The sequence below is a fragment of the Megascapheus bottae genome, chromosome 3 (genome assembly GCF_031878675.1).
Source record: "Megascapheus bottae isolate mThoBot1 chromosome 3, mThoBot2.hap1, whole genome shotgun sequence".
Classification (NCBI taxonomy): Eukaryota; Metazoa; Chordata; class Mammalia; order Rodentia; family Geomyidae; genus Megascapheus; species Megascapheus bottae.
Window position 1 is genome coordinate 46,304,887 of NC_143511.1, and position 20,418 is coordinate 46,325,304.

General features: G+C 35.7%; 1 protein-coding gene across 7 annotated transcripts in view; it reads right to left on the minus strand.

Annotated features, from left to right (window-relative positions):
* Bnc2 (basonuclin zinc finger protein 2) overlaps window positions 1-20,418 on the minus strand; it is a 414,469-nt gene that overhangs the window by 76,267 nt on the left and 317,784 nt on the right. The gene's annotated exons all lie outside the window — the stretch shown is intronic.

Here is a 20,418-nt window from a genome sequence, read left to right on the forward strand (position 1 = left end):
AATTTTTTAAAAAAGGAAGGGTCAAAAGCAAGAGAGGCTACCATTCTTTTACTCTCATCTGTCTGGTGTCTTCGGAATTTCTCTGAAACACAATCAAAACCTCAGGTCAGATTTCTACCAGGTGGAAATGGAGAAATAGTTGTTACTGAAACTGCAATGTAGGCAGAAATTTCATGACTACTCCAGAATATATTAACATAACAGTATTTCTTACATATTTACCATAAGCAAGTAAAATGTGAATGGTTTATATCTTTATAGTAGAAAACACAATGGTTGCATATCTACATATTTCTGGTACTATTTAAAGGATAATACCGCTTTCTAAGAGACAGGATTAAACTTGTAAACTGGCCAATAATTCTTATTTTCCCCATATGTGTATATTAATGCATCCTTTAATATCCATTTTATGTTTTTCTTCTAGAGATTCTTGGTGACATAAGAATTATTATTTATTTTTGGTAGTTCTGGGACTTGAACTCAGGGCCTAGACAATGTCTTTGAGTTTCCTCAAAACTAGAGCTCTACCATTATAGCCACAGCACCACCTTTTCTGTGTACGTGGTACCAAGGAAGCAAGCCTGGGTCTTCATTACTAGGCAAGCGCTCTTATCACTAGGCCAAACTCCTGGCCCTGACATTATACTTTTTTAAAGTGGTACTTTCTACTAACAGCAATTATTAACATCAAAACTCCATACCATGGCCAAGTTGGTGGCCTAAGGCTAGTTGTGGGGTGAATCTGGGTATAAACCTTCATGAGACTCTCTCTCAACTAATGGCTGGGTGCTGCAGTATGTACTTGTTATCCCAACAATAAAAAGAAAACATTCATAGGAGTACTGACATTCAGGCCAGCCTTGGCATGAAGGAAGACTCTATCTTGAAAATGACCAACATTTTTTTAAAAATGGGGAGGAGGAGGGCTGGTGGAATGGCTTAAGTGGTAGAACACCTACTTAGAAAACTTGAAAGCTTGAATTCAAACTCTAGTACTAGGAGGGGAATATTTTTTTTTTTTTTTTACTTTTCTGATTTTTACCTTGCAGAAAGGTATGACTTAAAAAAAAACAATAATGAGAAACTCACGTGGTGGCCACAACTGCTTTTAAATACTTGTATTTCTGTATGAATGTTGGGCTTGTCTCTATGTTCTTGGAAAAAATTTTAAAGTTCCCTTCCTTTGATAATACATTCAATGTCCTCTTTTGCCAGAGGAATTCACTCATTATATAAATCAAACAGGCACACGGTAATGGACCAAACTTGACTAGTAAGGCCCAGCCCATTCCTCTACTTGAACTAAGATGATTTTGGTGCATTGCACGCAGATGTCCTGTATTTGAATAAAGAGCTCCATTGTGCAGGCTCCACCACTCCTCCATAGCTCCCAGCACTCCCTAAAAAATGGGGTGGGGGTGGGAGAACTGGAAGAGAGGGGAAGAGCCACAGCCATTCCAGCTGGAGCTGGAACCTTGTCTGAGTCAGGAAAACCACAGCTCATAAGCAAAGAGGAAGCATAATGTTCTACAAGGACAAAACATTAGCAGAAATGTCACTCAGCCCAAGTTCCACATGTTGGCTGCCACGGCCTCTTCCTCCTAGCATGCCCGATTGATATAAATTCCATCTGCTCAGCAGCCAAGTGACAGAGAAGAAATACCGGCATCTGGTCTCCATTGCTGTCGGGTTTTTGTTCCATGTTAGACCTTAGCTAGAAACATATGAAGAGATGAAGGTGCTTGGCAAGCGACTAAAAGGCTGAACTGGCATAAAGGGGACTTTCTGGTGCTTTTCACACTTCACTTTAGAGTTTTACAGAAATGGGGGAGGGTGTGACAGAGACTAGATAAACTAAAAGCCAATAGGCCTCAAGATCATTTCATGTATTTTTTTAAGGCTTGGGATGTTTAGAAAGAGTTTTAATGTTAAAAATAATTCCACCATTTATTCGTCTTTCTATCCATTTAATGCAACAGAAGGTAACTAAGTCACATAAGTATATTCTTCAGCTAATTTTCCCCCTTTTCTTTTATATCCATTGGTTTGGATCTGCTCCATAGGCACTTTATAGTCTCCCAAGTTTGAAGCTGGAAAATACCAAAACTCAAAACCACCAGCTCCTTTTTAACTCCCAGCAGTCCAGAAAGATATAGTCATCAATCAAAACTAGAACCATAAAGGGAAGTAAAGGCACATATAAGTCTCACAAAAATAAAACAAAACAAACAAACAAAAAACCTAGAGGGCACCCAAATGTAATTTTTATCTCCTCAGATAATCAGTTAATTATTCTCTTGATCAGGAGACTGATGAAGAGAAAAAGAAATATGAAAGAGAAGTGGTACAAAAGAATGTAGGCATGTACATTGTGCTTTCTTTGGTGTTTATTTACGTGTTTTCAAAGAAGTGACAATAAGAATGGATTCATTCACAAATCTAACATGGAAAAGTTTTTTTTTTAAGGAAAAGAATAGAGGTCAGGTTACCGTTACCATAGAAAACAATTACAAAGAAGAGTCCTATTAAACTCCCTTCAAAATGACAGGAAAAAAGAAATGTATATGCTTTTGAGGAGAGGAATAAGAAAATTACTCAAAAGAACTATTTTATGCTATCTATTTTACACCTTGATTATGTTTTAGCTTTGGCTAAACAAAATAAGAACATTATATGGCATTATACTACGAAATAGGCCACTGGTTTGTTTTCCATCTTTCCTCTTAGCAAGTATGCAAGAACAGAACACCAAGCATGGTAAGACAAGTGAACTGTACTAAGAGCAATAATATTAAATACACTGTCAGTGAAGCCAGTAGCACAGAGAGATGACACCTATGAGGTTGTTAGTCTGGAGACCAATCACTAGGCATGTGAATGACCTACAAAACTGCAATGAAGGTTAGACCATGAGCTACTGAAAGCCATTCACAGCTAGTAAGATTTGAAGCTCTCTGAAGACTTGAAGCCTAGAACTTGGTAGTTTCCTGGAGTTGCAGAAGAGCCTAGTAAGAGATGAACACACAGAGGGTTTCTATGTAAATATTTCTGTTTAATTTTCTAAGAAGATTTCCATAGAAAAAGACTTGAATTTCCATTTTTCTGGTAATGTTTTGCTTTATAATTTATTTCTTATTCTAAATTTGCATTCAGTGTTATACATAGAAATGATTAAAAGTTTACACCAAATAATATACATGTATAATTAAAACTCTATTGTTTCTATATGTAATAATACTTTGGAGGTGTTTTGATTTTAAATAAGCAAATGTAATTAAAATTAAGTCCATATTGGAAAGAAAAATAGGTGAATGATAATTTTATTAATTACAACCAAAATATCACATGCCTTAACAAACATAAAAATCCTACCTAAAATTTTCATTTGAAGAATCAAAACTCACTGACTACAAGTGCAATATAAAAATACCAGCATAGCATTGAAAGAGTATGTCAGTGGTCAAGCACATTCATGGCATGCTCAAAGACCTCAGTTCAACGCTAAGCACATCCACAAATAAGGGCTGGCAGATAACATGAGTTATTCCAGTTGTCTTAAGTACCTGAATGTCACTGTTAGCCAAACTCAAGAATCAGAAGCTAGTAAAAAGTTAATAAAGCCACATGGTATATGTGTATATTTGGAGGAGAACAACTTCAAGGCAAAATCAAATAAAAGCAAAAGCAAAACCAGAGCTGAAAGACTGTGCTATTTCTTTTCCTTTTCTTTTTTTTTGCCCAGCCTGGGCTTGAGCTTAGGGCCTGAGCACTGTCCTTGGAATTTCTCAAGGCTAGAGCTCTACCACTTGAGCCTCAGCACCACTTCTGTCTTTTTCCTATGTATGTGGTGCCGAGGAATTGAACCCAGGTCTTAAAGCATGCTAGGCAAGCACTCTACCACTAGGCCAAACTCCGGGTCCATGACTGTGCTATTTCTTGTAAGATATAAATAGCTGCTAAAAATAAATAGAAAAAGACTTGCATAATGGTTAAAACTGTAAAAACCATAAAAAGATAGAAAATCTTATTCAAAGAAATGCAGATGAAAGAATGCACTATCATTTATCCTCTACCACTAATGAAAACCTCAAAGGCCAAATATTTATCTCAATACCTAGAATATTAGTAAATAGATTAAGTAGGTAAATAGGGCAAATAGGTTAATAATATCTATACAATGCAATTGTTTACAAAGAATGAAGTAGCTCTGTATGTGCTCATATGAAATTGTTTAAGAGATCTTATGTGAAGTATGAAAAACACAGAATAATGTACTGAAGAATACAGAATATACCCTATTTCACCATTTTTATCATAGTCAGGATATGTTGTGCTTTATATACATCGATAATTTCCAGAACCATATCGGCATGTCACAAACTTATTTTCAACTATTTTTTTTCTTTTACTAAAGACATTTATTCCTTTAAGAAATATTATTGCTCAGGGCTGGGGGTTTTGCCTAGTGGTAGAGTGCTTGCGTAGCATGCACAAAGACTCAGGTTTGATTCCCCAGTACCATATAAATAGGAAAAGCTGGAAATGGTATGGTGGCTCAAGTGATAGAGTGCAAGCTTTGAGAAAGCCCAACGACAGTGTTCAGACCCTGAATTCAAGCCTCAGGATTGACAAAAAAATAAAAATAAAAAATAAAATAAAATATATTATTGCTTTAAAACTGTGTTCTATTAAAAAATCAATAGCCCATCTATTCTTGAACTTATAACTAAAATGTTTTATTTATCTATCTTCAATCATTCTACAAGTTCCAACAGGCATAGCTGTTCTTGCCCCTTTGAAAGGAATCTAATAAATACTTTCTTCTTAAGTTTTTGTTGCTAAAACTCTCCCAAATTTTAAGTTTTTCACCGTGTTTGGTGTTTCTACATTGTTATCTTCAGCTACAAATAAATGAACATATACATTTCCATATGGTATATATATTCATATGTATGGCAGGGAACTATAGTATTTATCTGGATATTATAAATTGATAATTTGTTAATGCATTGTACCCAGACATGAAAACTGTAAAGGTCATTTGGAGTATAACTCTTATTCCAAATGAAAATATAACCAGGGACCAAGACATGAGAAAGGGTATCAATGTTGTGAAGCAATACACCTTTTATCTGGTGAATATAATGTAACCCTTCTATTAATTACACTAAAAAAATGGAAAAAAAGAAAATATAACCAATATAGTACCTAACTGATTTTACCTCTTCAGAGTTTATTTTAAAAACAGAGTCTATGCTTACAAACACTGGGATAATTTTCAAAATAGTTGTGTTTCTTTCTTCTTTTGGTCTTATGATACCCTACTCTCCATTAACCAGTCCATTCAAAAAAAAAGTGAGTTTGTAAAATGACAAAAACAAAACAAAACAACAAAAAAGCAAACAACAAAAAAAACACATACTTAAAAAATTCTCTTTACAAAAATCTATTGAAGTCTTTTGATGTGACTTAGCAAACAATGCTAAGTTCCATCCACCAAAAAAAATAAAATAAAATTCAGTAGGAGTAAAAGACAAGTAAATAGGCAATTATTGTATAGTATAATAAAGAATAAACAAAAATTGCTACATAGGAACTTTAGGTGGTACAGACAATACCAGATGGTGAGATTTTCCTGCAAAAGGAATAGCAAAGTTGAGACTGAAAGGCAGGTAGGAATGAGCTTGTAGAAGTACTGAGATCAGCACAATTTAGGCAAAGACAGTGGAAGCAAGTGAGCACATGTCCAAATGGAGAATCATAGGACTGCCAAAGAACATGAAGGCCTTCTGAATTACAGTTCCTAGCCTCTCATTTTTAAGCATTAAATACAGGCAAAACGCCACTCTTGATAGACCCACTAACCAGATCAAATACACCCATTCCACGTTTCTAAACATCAGAGGACAAGGAGATGCCATAATAATTAGGTGTATTTAGCATCAAAAAGACAAGAAAGCTGTATCTGCTGTTGGTTATATTCACACCCCCCCCCAGCTACCTCTGTGGCTTCAATGCTGGGATCTAGATGGGAGGTCTTATCACCTATGGCCCCAAATGCAAAGCCATCTTTTTAAAACCATATGAGAAGGGTTTAGTGCTTGCTTGGGATACCCATCAATACTCAAAAGTACATGTCTGCTGAGGTGACTGAATAGCTGAAGGAACTTGTATAAGAGTCAATAGCAGGGCCATAGCACTGCTCCTACATGAATGACAACTGATGGGTCAAATCACCAGAGAACAGGAGAAGAGTTATTAAAGGTGACAGCTACACTACCTAGGAGACAGGTTGAGAAGGGAAAAAGATTATTTATAAGCGAATAGTTAACAGCTGTACTTACTGCTAAGCATTACATGGATGCCACAAACTGTAGAATTCAAATCCTGAGTTATTCAAGCACGAACAACTGCCTGTCACCCAAATGCAACGCATCACTACAAATTAAGGTGAGAGAGATGAGATGCCGTAATGCAGCCTCACTAAGGAAGGCAGTGTCATCCCAGAGCTCAGATATGAGGTGGAGAAAAGATGAGATAACCATACAATGAATTATGCTTCCTAATAATAATGATGAATGTCCAAGAACAGCTTTATAAATTTTCTAGAGGGTTTCAACAACAGAACAGATGCCGGATGCATCTTGTATTATCAAGAGTGTACTGGACTTGGAGATACTGAAGAGTCGTCATTTAGAATGGAAAAATGAGAAGGAGAAAATGCTATTATAAAACGCGGTATAACATATATTGGAGGAATTATAACAAGATACTTTTACTATATTTTATATACAAGTAAATGTCTGTTTGAAATGAAATAAGCTGTATGGTAGTCTAGACATTATAGGAACTAAATCACATATTAGTATTAAAAAACCCAATAGTGAAAGTTGTTCTTGATTCAATATTTGAAAAGACTAGAAACTCAATTTACCATGAGTTGGAAATCTGAGAGAACATTCTCAACAAATTTTTATTATTGCTTCTCTACAAAAGGAGTATTTCCAGGGCCCTATGTATTTGATATGACCCCAAAACAACAGTTATTTTAAATTGATTTTAAGGCACTATTTTCATTTTGGAAACAAAAGGAAATCATGTATTTGTAATGGTTTACAAATTAATGCAAATTTTTGGAGAAGATATAAAATACATTCAATAAAATTTCAACAAAACCATAGCTAAGATATGAAACCAACCCAGATGTTCCTCAGTAGATGATTGGATCAAGAAGATGTGGGACTTATACACAATGGAATTCTATGCAGCCATCAGAGAGAATGACATAGCCCTATTTGGAAAGAAATGGAAAGACTTGGAAAAAAATCACATTAAGTGAAGTAAGCCAGACCCAAAGGAGCATAAGCATTCCTCGTTTGTAATAATTAGTACACATCTATGATTCTCCTAGCAGAGAACACAATAGCTCAAAAGCTATGTACATATGCTCATACAGAATGAGATTAACGAAATGAACTCAACCTAATGTAAACAAGAGCTTTATCTTTGTGATTGTTGTTCTTAATATACTATGGTGAAATTATTTTTCCCTTTTTTTTCCACTTATGCCTAATCTCATGTGGCTACTATATCTGACTTTGTTACCTGGTATATTGTACATACACTTATTTATTTGAAATGGAATGGGAAGGGAAGGGGAGGGGAGGGAAGGGAAGGGAAGGGGAAAGGAGGCAAGGGAAGGAAAGGGAAGGGGGAAAACAAGATGACTGGGTGGGGGAGAGAAAGGGAAAATGGGGACAAAAACATGAGAAGGGAGCCAGGCAAGGTGGCCCATGCTATTCAGAAGGCTGAGATCTAAGGATCAAGGTTCAAAGACAGCTCAGGCACCAAAGAGGTTAATTATCTCTAATTAACCTCTAGAATATGGGAAGGGGGGCTTGGCTCAATGGTAGCGCAGTAGCTTTCATCTGAAGAGCTCAAGGACAACCATCCAGGCCCAGGGGTAGGGGGGTAGCCTTGAGCTGAAGAGCTCAGGGACCGTACCCTGGCTGAGTTCAAGCCCCATGACCCACAAAAAAAATGAGTTATCAAGGTTCAAGAAATATTATACCCACTACCAGGCGAATGTACTTTAACCCCTCTATACATTATCCCAACAATTAAATACAATAAAAATAAAATAAAAATATGAAAAAATAAAACTTCAATAAGTACTATTACTAGTTATTTCTATTCAGGATGTATTGTTAGGTGAACATGATGCTCAAAACTATAGGCATTGGTCAGTGAAACAACAAGCAATATTCATAGACACAAAATAAGCTATCCTTGAAAGACTATTCAAGAAACTCAAGAAAAAAAACTTTGTACTTCACAAATAACTCAACAACTAGATAGTGGTGGAAACATCAAAAAGTATTTATTACCTACCCAAAATAGTTTTCTACAAGTAACATAGATGGGTAACTGCATCTCTAAATATTTATCTACAAGAATCCTTACAAAGTAATACATCAAGACAGTAGCAATTTCTAAAACAATACTTACAAAGACTAAATGTCAGAAATAAGTATTATTAAATGAGGAAATATTTAAATAAAATATGGTACAATAACATGGGGACCTTATGTGGAGATTAGTAGATGAAGTCACTATTGACAACAAGGGCCTAGATCTAAATAATCTACTGTACCTATGTTGCTATACTTACTTTCTGTCTTGTTTATTTGTCTTTGGGAGGGGAAGGGGGCATAGAAATGGAGAGATCAAGAGTAAATAAATGCAGCTATTTGTTGCTGTGTTGGTTTTCTTTACCTTTTTGTCTTATGATTTTACCTGTCTTTGGGAAGGTAATATGGGCACAAAAAGGGTGGGTGTCAAAGGGTGAGCAAATGCAGCAGTGACACTCACCAAACACTATAGTGAAAATGAACTATACAACATGTGAGTGGGGAAAAAAGGAAAACCCTTGGAGAGAGAGAGAGAAGGGGTGACACAGTCCAGAAAGAAATATACTCTTTACCTGAATTAAGTAACTGTAATCCCTCCATACATAATAATAAGAAAGGAATTTATAATAATAAGAAAGGGATTTTAGAATACAAATCTGCCGTACCAAATCACCCCAGTGTCAGTAACTAAAACTTTTTAATTTTCTCATAGTTCTGGAGACCTGATGTCCAAAGCCAAGGTGCCAAGTAGAGCTGTGTACCTTTTAGAAGTTCTTGGAGAGAATGTGCTCTATTCTCTGCTAGCTTCTTTCTCTTTTCTTTTCTTTTTTTTTTTGTGTAAAGGTGATGTACAGAAGAATTACAATTATATAAGTCTAGGAATGAGTATATCTCTTTTTGAAATGTGTCACCTCTTCTTTTGCTTTCTTTCAGTTTTTTTCTCCCCAACCCCCTTGCCCACAAACAGCATTCACTTCCAAAATAGCATCATAGTATCTAGTGCTGTTTAAGCACAACTCTCTAGCCTCTGCCTCTATAACATCATCTCTCCATTGAACATGTCTCCTCTGTGTATCTGTCCCTAGTTCTCTTTTAATAAGGCTATATATTATGGAATTTAGTTAGTTCAAGATTACTTCATCTTGAGATCCTTGCTTAATCATAACAGCAAAGATCGTTTTTCCAATGAGAAACCATTCAAAAGTTCCAGGACCTATATGAATATACAGGAAGAAGGATCATTTATTGTTCCAATATTAAAGCCTTAAATAAATAATTAAAATGTTAAACAGTAAACTATAAGGAAAAATATGGAAGTAATCCAATAAGCAATAATGAAGATTAGTGTTATAAGGTTCAATTGTCCAGTGCACACATCAAACAAATAAGGGTATTCTAAACAGGAGAGAGCTAGAGATAGCTTTCATTATGTTACAGCAATGTTTATCTACAGCAATCTTAGCTTTCATAAAGAAAACTCAACCACACTTAAAACACACTTGAAAGGAAGTTTTAATATATTTGGTATTTCCTCACATTTTCTTACCCAATTCTGCAATCAGTTTGGTCCCCACTCAGGGAAAAGGGTGTGTGTGTGTCCATTAACTAAAGTGGTATTTACTGTTTATCTTTCCCTTTATAAAAATTCTTCTTTGTAGATTTTGTCACTAAGTAGAGTTTCATCTTCAAATTTCCTTTCACCTAAAATTTCAGTAACAAAGTCTCCTATTAATACATTCTGGAACACAAGTTCTAGAAATCATTGTACATTTCTGTACTTCATTCTCTGTTCATGAGAACTGGTTGGCACTATGAAGACTGCCTTTCTTGGCTGTCAATAAAAATTGGACAACCTTTTCTTGGCCTAGAAGAAAAGACAGTGGTCAAGACGGAATTTTAGGGGTTCCTTCCCTTTTCTAATTCATTTACCCAGGTTTTTAAAATGCCTACTGTGTGGAAGCTGCACCTCAAAGCATAGAATATGTTGTAAATAAGTGGGTAGGCTGCAGGTGTCTGAGGATGTGAAATGAATTCAGCAATGCCAGGCTGTTGCTCTGACATGAGGCAAGCCAGCAAGCCGAGGCATGAGAAGATGCAGGAAAAGAGCAAGAGTTGGACAGGTGTCATGGAGAAGCAGCTTTGCAGAGGGGCTCATGGTACCTGATAATTACACATATCGCCAGATCTGCCAAGAGACATATTTAGCAATATGCAAGGAGAGAGCAGAAGACAGACTATTACGAAACTTGCCACCCACCTTCTATTGGCACTATCAGTTTCATATACTCTATTAAAGATAATCAAGGGTGCCCAGTCTCCCCGAGATCAAGAGAGATGATGTTTATGAAAATAATAACAGTTTTTAAAACTGCCTAAATGTTTTAAAGGTGTCTATTTTTGACAGTATTAAATACTTGCGAGCAGGAAGGTAAGAAACAAAAACAAACCAGACCACAGTAGCCTCAGTTCTGAAGGGCCACTCCAGGGCTACTTAAGCCAAATTCCCTCAGTTGAGTTCAGTGGTTAGGCAATTCCTTCCACTGGTGGTATTCCAAGGACATGTCCCTTATGGCAGCAAAACCAAGGAAAAGTCATCAACAGGGTGCAGCAGGAAGATTTCTATTTGCGATTATATTTCTGAGGGAGTATCTAAAAGGAGATAGAGGAATTCAGTGGAAACCTTTCCTTCACTTACATTTTTAAAAACAAAAACTGGGCCAGGTTCTAGAAGCTCATGCCTGTAATCCTAGGCTATTCAGGAGTCTGAGATTCGAGGATCATGGTTCAAAGCCAGCCTGGGTACAAAAGTCCATGAGATTCTTATCTCCAATTAACAATCACAAAACTAGAAGTAGCACTGTGGCTCCAAGTGGGACAGTATTAGTCTTGAGCTGAAGAACTCAGGGAAAGCGCCCAGGCCCAAAGTTCAAGCCCCACAACTGACAAAATACACAAAAAATAAACCAAACTTCCTAGACACTGGTTTCTTCAAGTACAAGTGTAATTTACTTTCACATAAGCATAACCACAGAACTATTAAGAGGCTCAAATTCAGTTAAAATAAACAAACAAAAAGACGCTATAAAATAATTATAAGACATATGGTATGAGTCCCAAACGTTTTAATGTGTTATCACAGTTAAGATTTTTTACAGTATGATCTGTTCAGAATTAATACTCAAAGGGTTATGCACAAAATACGCCCAATTTTTCTTTTTGATTATGTACACCAAGAGTTTTGTCACTCCATCAACATGAATCTGTCTAGAGATCTTTTATGTCCACCCCCACCAATCCTTAAAATATGCTTTAATGCAAAATGTTTGAGTAGTACTACCAATAAGTTGACAATAGTAATACAGCTAGAAGTTCCTTCCTTCCTCCCTCCCCCCTTCCTTCCTTCCTTCTCTTCCTCCCTTCCTCCCTTTTTCCCTTTCTCCTCTCCCTCTCTCTCTCCCTCCCTCCCTCCTTGTCTTTGGTGCTTGGGGCTTGAACTCAGGACCTGAACTCTGTCCCTAAGCTTTTGGCTCATGACTAACATGCTACTACTTGAGCCACATTTCCATTTTTGGTTTTTTGATGATTAATTAATTGTAGATAAGAGTCTCATATATGTTTTTTATATTTTACCATACAGCGTGTTTACTTGTAGATTTATAGATACATTCTAGTTACAAGTGAGGAAAACCATGCAACCTGTTTCTTTAGGGTCTGGCTTACTTTGCTTAATTTTTTTCAAGTCTTTCCATTTTCTTATGCATGTTACAATATCATCCTTTCTTATGGAAACACAATTCCATTGTGTATATATACACATTTTCTTGATCCATTTGACTGCTGAGGTCAACTGGGTTGATTCCATATCTTAACTCTTAACTCTGATAATGTTGTAATGAATACAGTTGTGCTAATGGTTTTGGTGCAACCTTGTACTTAGAATATGTCTATAAATCTGCAAATAAATACTCTAGATTGTATAAGAAAAATATATACTAGGACATGTTAATATTATATCTGACTTGACATTCAGACAGTGAAACCAAGGAGATATATTCTTAGAAGAGGATCACAAAGGCTCAATAGCTATGTGCACATGATCATATAAAATGATGTTTATCAAAATGAACTACAAAAAAAGGAAAACAAGATTTTTTTTTTGCTATTTCACTCTTTATTTTTGATCTCCTTTATCACTGTTTTTGTTTTCTGTACCTTTTGTCTTTTATCTGTTTGGGGAAGGGTATGGGGACCACAGAAATGGCTGGACAAAGGGTGAAAAAATGCAGCTGTGATACTCACTAGATACTATGTTGAAAATGAACTATGCAACTTGTGAGTGAGAGGTTCAGAAGAGATAAAACTGAGAGAAAGGAGGGAAAGCATATTAAACAAAGAAATGTACTTATTTCCTAATTTATGTAACTGTAACCCCTCTACAATAACAATACCCCTTTACAACAATGAGAGACAAAGAGAGAGAGAGAGAGAGAGAGAGAGAGAGACAGACAGACAGACAGACAGACAGACAGACAGACAGACAGACAGAGACAGAGACAGAGACAGACAGAGAGAGACAGAGAAAGAGAGGGGAGGGGGAGGCTCATGAACTGTCCCTGCCCTGACCCTGAGATTCCAGCCTCTTGAGTAGCTAGGATTACAGGTGTGAACCACCAGCACCTGGCTTCTCTTTTCCAGTCAAAGCTAGCACTTCACCATTTATGCTACACCTCCAGTTCCAGCTTTTCTCTGGTTCACAGGAAAGAAGAATCTCATGGACTGTTTTGATTCAAACGTTGATCTTCAGATATCAGCCTCTTGAGCAGCTAGGATTACAGGTGTGAGCCACCAGTGCCTGGTTTCTCTTCTCTTACATAATATGAAAATTTGAAAAAAGTTATTTAACTCATTGAACACTTAAAGCATTTTTAAATGTCAATAGCTGCATGACATTCATTTAATTGTGGGTTGTTTCTCTCCCTTAGCTGCAAAGAGTAACAATTTAAAAGTTTTAGTATTTTCTTTTGTAACAGCATAGGTATACATTCATAGGTAACATACATACCTACTTAATTGGAATAATATTTGGAGGTATAGGAATGTTCTAAATAGGAAATCAAGATAGATCTTTTCTCCTTAAAGTATTTAACTGAGGAGTATTTATCTGTGCTCTTGTGGTTATTTACTCCTATGTGTATTTGGCATGATGCCAATACTTGGCAAAAGTATATACTAAAGAACCAGAGCCAGTGGCTTATGCCTATAACCCTAGCTACTTAGGAGGCTGAGACATGAATATCACAGTTCAAAGTCAAACAGGGCAGAAAACTCCAGGACTCTTATCTCCAGTTAATCACCAAAAAGCTAGAAGTGGAAGTGTGGCTCAAGTGGTAGAATGCTACTTTTGAGAAAAAAGTAAAAGCACAGGACAATACCCAGGCCCTGACTTCAACTTTTAAAACACACACATACACACGAAATACACAACTCCATAATGAGAGACTAAAGGTGATAAGCTAAATTCAGGCACAATGGGCTACTATCACCCTCTTAAGTCCCAACACACAGCAAACCAGTCTTGTCTCATTTAGACAGCTGCTATAAAGTATCCTACAAACACATATAATAAGTCATTCAAGCTTTGTAATCCCTTCTGTACCCATTTGGGAATGAGAAAAAAAGAGATAATTTTACTATGACAGATTTTAAAAATAACTATAAATTTTCTTTGGATCACTTATTTTTATGAAGTCTTGTAAAACATAACATGGAGCATGATTTCCGGATATGAAAAACATTAGATATGACAAAGGAAATATATGTTTTGTGTTTTAGACAGGAAACACCCTGTACTGCCTTTCCAAACATGCACATACATTAAGTCACAGACACAAAGATTTTTTAAAAATGTTTCTAAATGTCTCAATTATTCAGTTTTCTAATAAATTAGAAAATGAGATTCTAGCCATTTCAACTCCTTGGTTCTTGAAAACTGTAAATTGATCTAGGATTCAAAAAAAAGAAACATAACAAATAATACATGAAAGAGTGAAATAATTCTGAATCAAAGCCAAAGGGGAAAAGACAGCTCATATGTGCTAAAATGTAAGAAAAATTTACAGATAAATTATTTTCAGTTAAACGTGTAACAGTATCTGTTAAGGAGAAAATCAGGATGAATCACCTACAACTTAGGTCTTGTCCTGAGCTTTTATTTTCCTCAGCTTTTACCAGGTTGTTAGAACTAAATCTGGGTAGTAGAAAAAATCTGCCAGCTTGTATTATGTGGTACATTCACAATCTTATTCTTTCAATTTTTGGTTTATAAACTTAAAACAAACATTACATTTTTCACCATTGCTGGTATTTGCAAATCATGTGTGAAAAGGAAATATACTGAGACTTGAATACCTAAGCACTTAGAAACCTTACAAGTACCACAGGAGATAATATGCAGAAGTATTATTAGAGTAAAAAAATGTATGTTTTTATAGGTTTTCTTAAAACAGCTAGAAAAAATATAGAATTAAACATAGTTAGAAAAGAAATATCTAAAAATCAACTTTTAGGACAGCCTTTCTTACTAATAACATAGAAGTTTCAATGACACTATATAAAATAAGCCCAACTTTTAAAATCTACTTTAAAAAAAAATCCAAGTTTATTTGACACATATAAACTCTTAGAACATCTATTGAACCAATAATTGCATAAAGGTATTATGCCAAATTAATTTTTTATTCAAAGAGAAACATTATTGAAGGCAAAGAACTCTACATATGTTGCTATTGTTAAGTGTACAATTTTTCCCTAGATCTAATATTGTAGAAAACTTCCTGCTTAAGTTTTGTGGTAATTGGGACTGAGCATGAAGCAGAGTCATACAAGCAATAAAGCAGGGATAAAACATCTAAATGTGAATCCTGTTTGTATTAGATTTGCATTCACAGTTGCAAAATCACATTGCTTCAATTGTACGAATCACAAGAAGAGGGCTGGGAATTTGGCCTAGTGGTAGAGTGCTTGCCTAGCATGCACAATGCCCTGGGTTAGATTCCTTGGTACCACATATACGGGGTCGGGGCGGGGGGGAAATAAAGTAGAGGAAAATAATATACTGGGTTGCTTTCTTTTGTTTAGTAAAGTCACATTTTCTTTTTCTTTTTCTTTTTTTTTTTTTTTGTGGGTCATGGGGCTTGAACTCTGGTCCTGTGGCACTGCCCCTGAGCTCTTCAGCTCAAGGCTACTGCCCTACCCATGAGCCACAGCTCCACTTCCCATTTTCTAGTGATTTGTTGGAAATAAGAGTCTCAGGTTCTTTAGTGCCTGGGCTGGCTTTGAATCTCGATCCTCAGATCTCAGCATCCTGAGTAGGCATGAGCCACAGCACCGGCTAAAAGTCACATATTCTTAACAAACACATTATATATGAAAATAGGCACAAACTGATCAAACTGGTACAAACATGATTTCTTTGACACATATAGATTAATTTGTATAGAATTAAGCCTTAAATTTCAAAGTAAATGACTTACAAAGAAGCAGTAGTGTTATATTCTGGTTCTGAGTCTTAATTCTAAAATGGATGGAATTTCATTTTTTAACTTACGTCAAAGTTTACATTTTTCCAAATACATATCTGTAAATATTAAGTTCTCAATTTTGTGGCTCACTAGGAAATGCAAACTTTAGAGCCTTTTGTTTATGACAAAGTTGCCCATGTATTACTCAAAGATGAGATCAAACACTCAATAATCATCTTTGCAAGCTGATGGTATAATGTATTGGGTTGAGGATATGAATTTTAAGTAATGGGCTGAAAAGAATTTCAAAGCTTTCTATTAATGGTCTGGTCAAGGGTTAGGTATTGTTTATGAAGTTTATATGGATGTCATATGTTTACTGCAAACATACTGAGTTCTACAATCCTATCAGTTGTCTAGATTCCTGTGTATCTGCCCTTGAAGCCTGAAGTCAACCCGTGAGCTGTTTCTTTTTCCCTTAGCTACTACATCCAGCCAGCAAACTGTTTATTATCCTTACCACTGCTGCTAATACCAGCACTATCTATCTATCTATCTATCTATCTATCTATCTATCTATCTATCTTCCTTCCTTCCTTCTTTCCTTCCTTCCTTTTTTTTTGGGGGGGGGGAAATGGGGGTCCTGGGGTTTGAACTATAGGCATGGGTACTGTCCCCAGGCTTTTTTTTTTTGTTCAGGGCTAGCACTCTACTACTTGAGTTACAGCTCCACTTTCATCTTTTTCTTTTCATTAGAAATAAGAGTGTCATGGCCTTTCCTGCCAAAGTTGGATCTCATTTTCCTGAGTAGCTAGGATAACAGGTCTGAACCACTAATACCTAGTGCCCATCCCCACTTCTATTTGAACTGCAGCTGAAAAGAAAGCTACAGTGACCAGAAAGCTTGGCTCACCATCTCAGTTCCAGAAAGATATCACTACCAAGGACCTTTTCCTAAGGCATGAGTGAAGTGGTCAGTTATTGTAGCTCATAGCTCCTACAATCATTGTCCTGAAAAAGTAATTTCCCATTCTCCCACTATGGCACTGAGCTTTACTATTTGACTTTCTTTGGCCAATAGGCACTAGGAAACATGAAGCAAATGGATGTTGTAAAAAGGCTTGCATACTTATGCTGCTCTTCTCCTACTGTTCTTCAGAACCCTACCAAATAGGTGCAGGTGAAACAGATCAGACACATCTACTGTACATAAAGGATAAGACAGTCACCTCCACTGCCCAACCAACGACTGGAACCAACTTGACAGCCAGATGTATGAGCAAAGCCATTCACAACAAATGCTGGTTAATGCCAGTTCACTGTATATAGATATATGGATAAAATGAATAGGCATACAATGCTAGTATTTTCAGTCATTGAATTTTGGATGTTTTGTCATATAATTGTGGATAATTAATATCCTCATTACACATATGAAATGTGTAAATATCTATGAAGCAAAACTAGAATTTGTCAGCAACTGCCCTTAGTACTCTATTTTCTGCCCACCTTTCTAAACGGCTCCCATTGCTCTTAAAGATTAATCTGTTTCTTTATAGACTTTCTTAATAGCATGTAATATTGTAGAAAAAATTTAAAATTGCAATGAAATTTTATAAGAACCAACTAACATATACAATGGGACTTTCTTGTTGTGAAGTTCTTCTTAAAAAAAATCACTAAGAAGCTTTCAATTATATCAAAATATGTCTTCTTGGTCTCAGCTCGTAAAACTCACAGTGTCTTTTGTTTTGTGCTCATTTATTTTCCTTTCCTGTCATAAACATTCTGTACAGAAGAACAATTATTCCTCTCAGAGTCTTGTAGTTAAGCCCAGTTCTGAATAACTGTAACATTAAATAAAATTGTTTACATACCATAAACACTGCATAGAATTCTAAGTAAAGTGCAAACTCTAGTTTAAAGGAAAAGAAAATGCAATCATCTTGTAGATCAATCTTTTTATTTTTAGTCCTTCTTCCAAAGGCATATTTTGGAAAGAACAGAAACAAAATCTACAGTACATCTTTTTTTTCATATATTTTTTATTGTAATTAATAGAAGGGTTACATTATATTCACCAGATAGAAGGTACATTACTTCACAAATATTGATACCCTTTCTCATGTCATGGTACTCTAGGGAACATCTTTAAAGGCAATTTTAATTTCTATTCTCAGTCAAAATTTTGATTAATAAAATCTTTTTTGTTTGTTTGCTATTCCTGGAGCTTGAACTCAGGGCCTGCGCACTGCTTCACTTCTGCCTTTTTTCGTAATTCAATGGAGATAAGCGTTTCAATGACTTTTCTGCCCAGGTTGGTTTTGACTCAGGATCCTCAGAGTTCAGCCTCTTGAGTAGCTATGAGTACAGCTTTGAATCACTATTGCCAGGCACAAAATCATTTTTATCACCTGTTTAACTCACTGAGTTGTAGGCTCCTGAAGTTCAGTTCTATTACATAGAAGACATTCCTTTTGTTTAATAATTTTTTGAGAAGTTTGAGGGTTTTTTTTTTTGTTGTTTTGTTTTGTTTTTGCCAGTCCTGGAGCTTGAACTAGATAGGGCCTGGGCACTGTCCTTGGACTTTCTCAAGGTTAGCGCTCTACTAACTGAGCCACAGCACCACATCCAGCTTTTTTTTTTTTTCCTGCATTTGTGGTACCAAGGAATCTAACCCAGGGATTCGTGCATTCTAGGTAGTAACTCTATCACTAGGCCATACTCCTAGCCCCATTTAATATTTTTTTATGAAAATGAAAAAATTAAAAAAAATTAAACAATGTTACAAACATATTAGAATACATCAAATTCACTGCCTTCCATCAGGATCAAGGGCCTTACCAACAGGCAAATTACAGACCTCATCAAAGCCAAAAAAATATTTCCTAACATGCTTAAGGTCTCCGAGCTAACATGATTAATTATGCTTCTCAGCCACATTAAACAGGACATGATATCTATACGATTCATATAGTTCTCCTGCAGGGAAAAAAAACTTTAGTTTTGTGAATGTCATTCCAAAACAAATACATGTACAGTGATTAAAGGGATTACCTTTTTAAATTTTTTATTTTATTGTTGGGATACTGTATAGAGGGGGTTACAGTTACATTCGTCAGGTAATGGGTACATTACTTCTCAAACCTTGATACTCCTTCTTTTAGGCATATACTATAATGGCCCAAAGTTATTCAATATAGAAGTACTTTTACTTCTTTTATATCTCTATCAAGATACCAAGATATTTTAAAAAAGAAAGTTCAATAAATGTTAAATTTAATAGCCACATATTATTGCTATAAACAAGTAGACAACAAAAAGACACTAACCCTCCTTGTTATTTACAAATTTGCTAAATGAAAATGATTACACATAAAATGGATATACACATATTCTATAAAACAAAAGGGAACTGTAGAGAAATAACTCTTGATTCTTTGTCGGCATTCACTACTGATGCTAAAACTCTATCATCTTGACTTCTTATTACTATAAAATAACGCATGTAGGAAAAGGAACACTTATCTTTCATAATGAAACTCAATCTAACAGTCTGAACAAAAGCCAAACCTTAGCTAAAAGAAATGGCAACCAGATTCATAGCAAGACATATTTGACCTGTGACATAAGCAAATCTAAAAAGTTTGTGAAATTTAAACTATCAGACACTCCTTAGGTCTGGGAAACCACAACTTATACCCAGAATTCTGTTTGGGCGTCCAAAGCAATATGCTCAAGTTTATAAATCACATAAGAAAACTCTATTTTGAAGCATTCTTTTATAGTTTCAAGAACTGCTCCTTCTAAGGGTGTGCCCCTTTTTGGTCCCAGATACTTTTCCATATGGCAAATATAATACAGTAAAGCTTCCTCCCATCTGGTGCCTCAAAAAGCATTTATGAAGAAGTTTTACCATGTATCTTTGATACTCCAGGCATCGTTTTCTTATCAAAGTTATCCTAAAGTATGAACCTTAGAAATCACAATTTCTATTAACAGACTGTATCCCAGTGTTAGTTAGAACAGAGGAAAATGAACAGGGAAACCATATGGTGCCCTCTGAAGTCTCTTCTTATTGCCTTCCCTCCACCCTGCCCTACCCTCAATGGAGGACTGAGCCTCCTACTGACACTAGACTGTCACCTTCATAAATATACACATATATACAGATACACGTATTTATGAATTTAATACAAGATATCTACATTTTAACTGGTCCAATTACTCCCTAAGTGGCACTGGCAACAGCAATTCCATGGAGATGATTCTTATTCTAATTGAGTGACTTCACAGGCAGCTTTTGTGAAAAGATCCTGATGGGGCTAAAAATGATCATCTTCAGATTCTCACTAGAAGAGCATTTTAAAGTAAGTTTTCATTAACTTGTCAAAACATTCATGAAGGAAAGGAACTTTGTTATTTAACTTCTGCCATCTAGATGGGTTCGCCCTAACAGAAAATTCTAACTAATTTAAACAAAA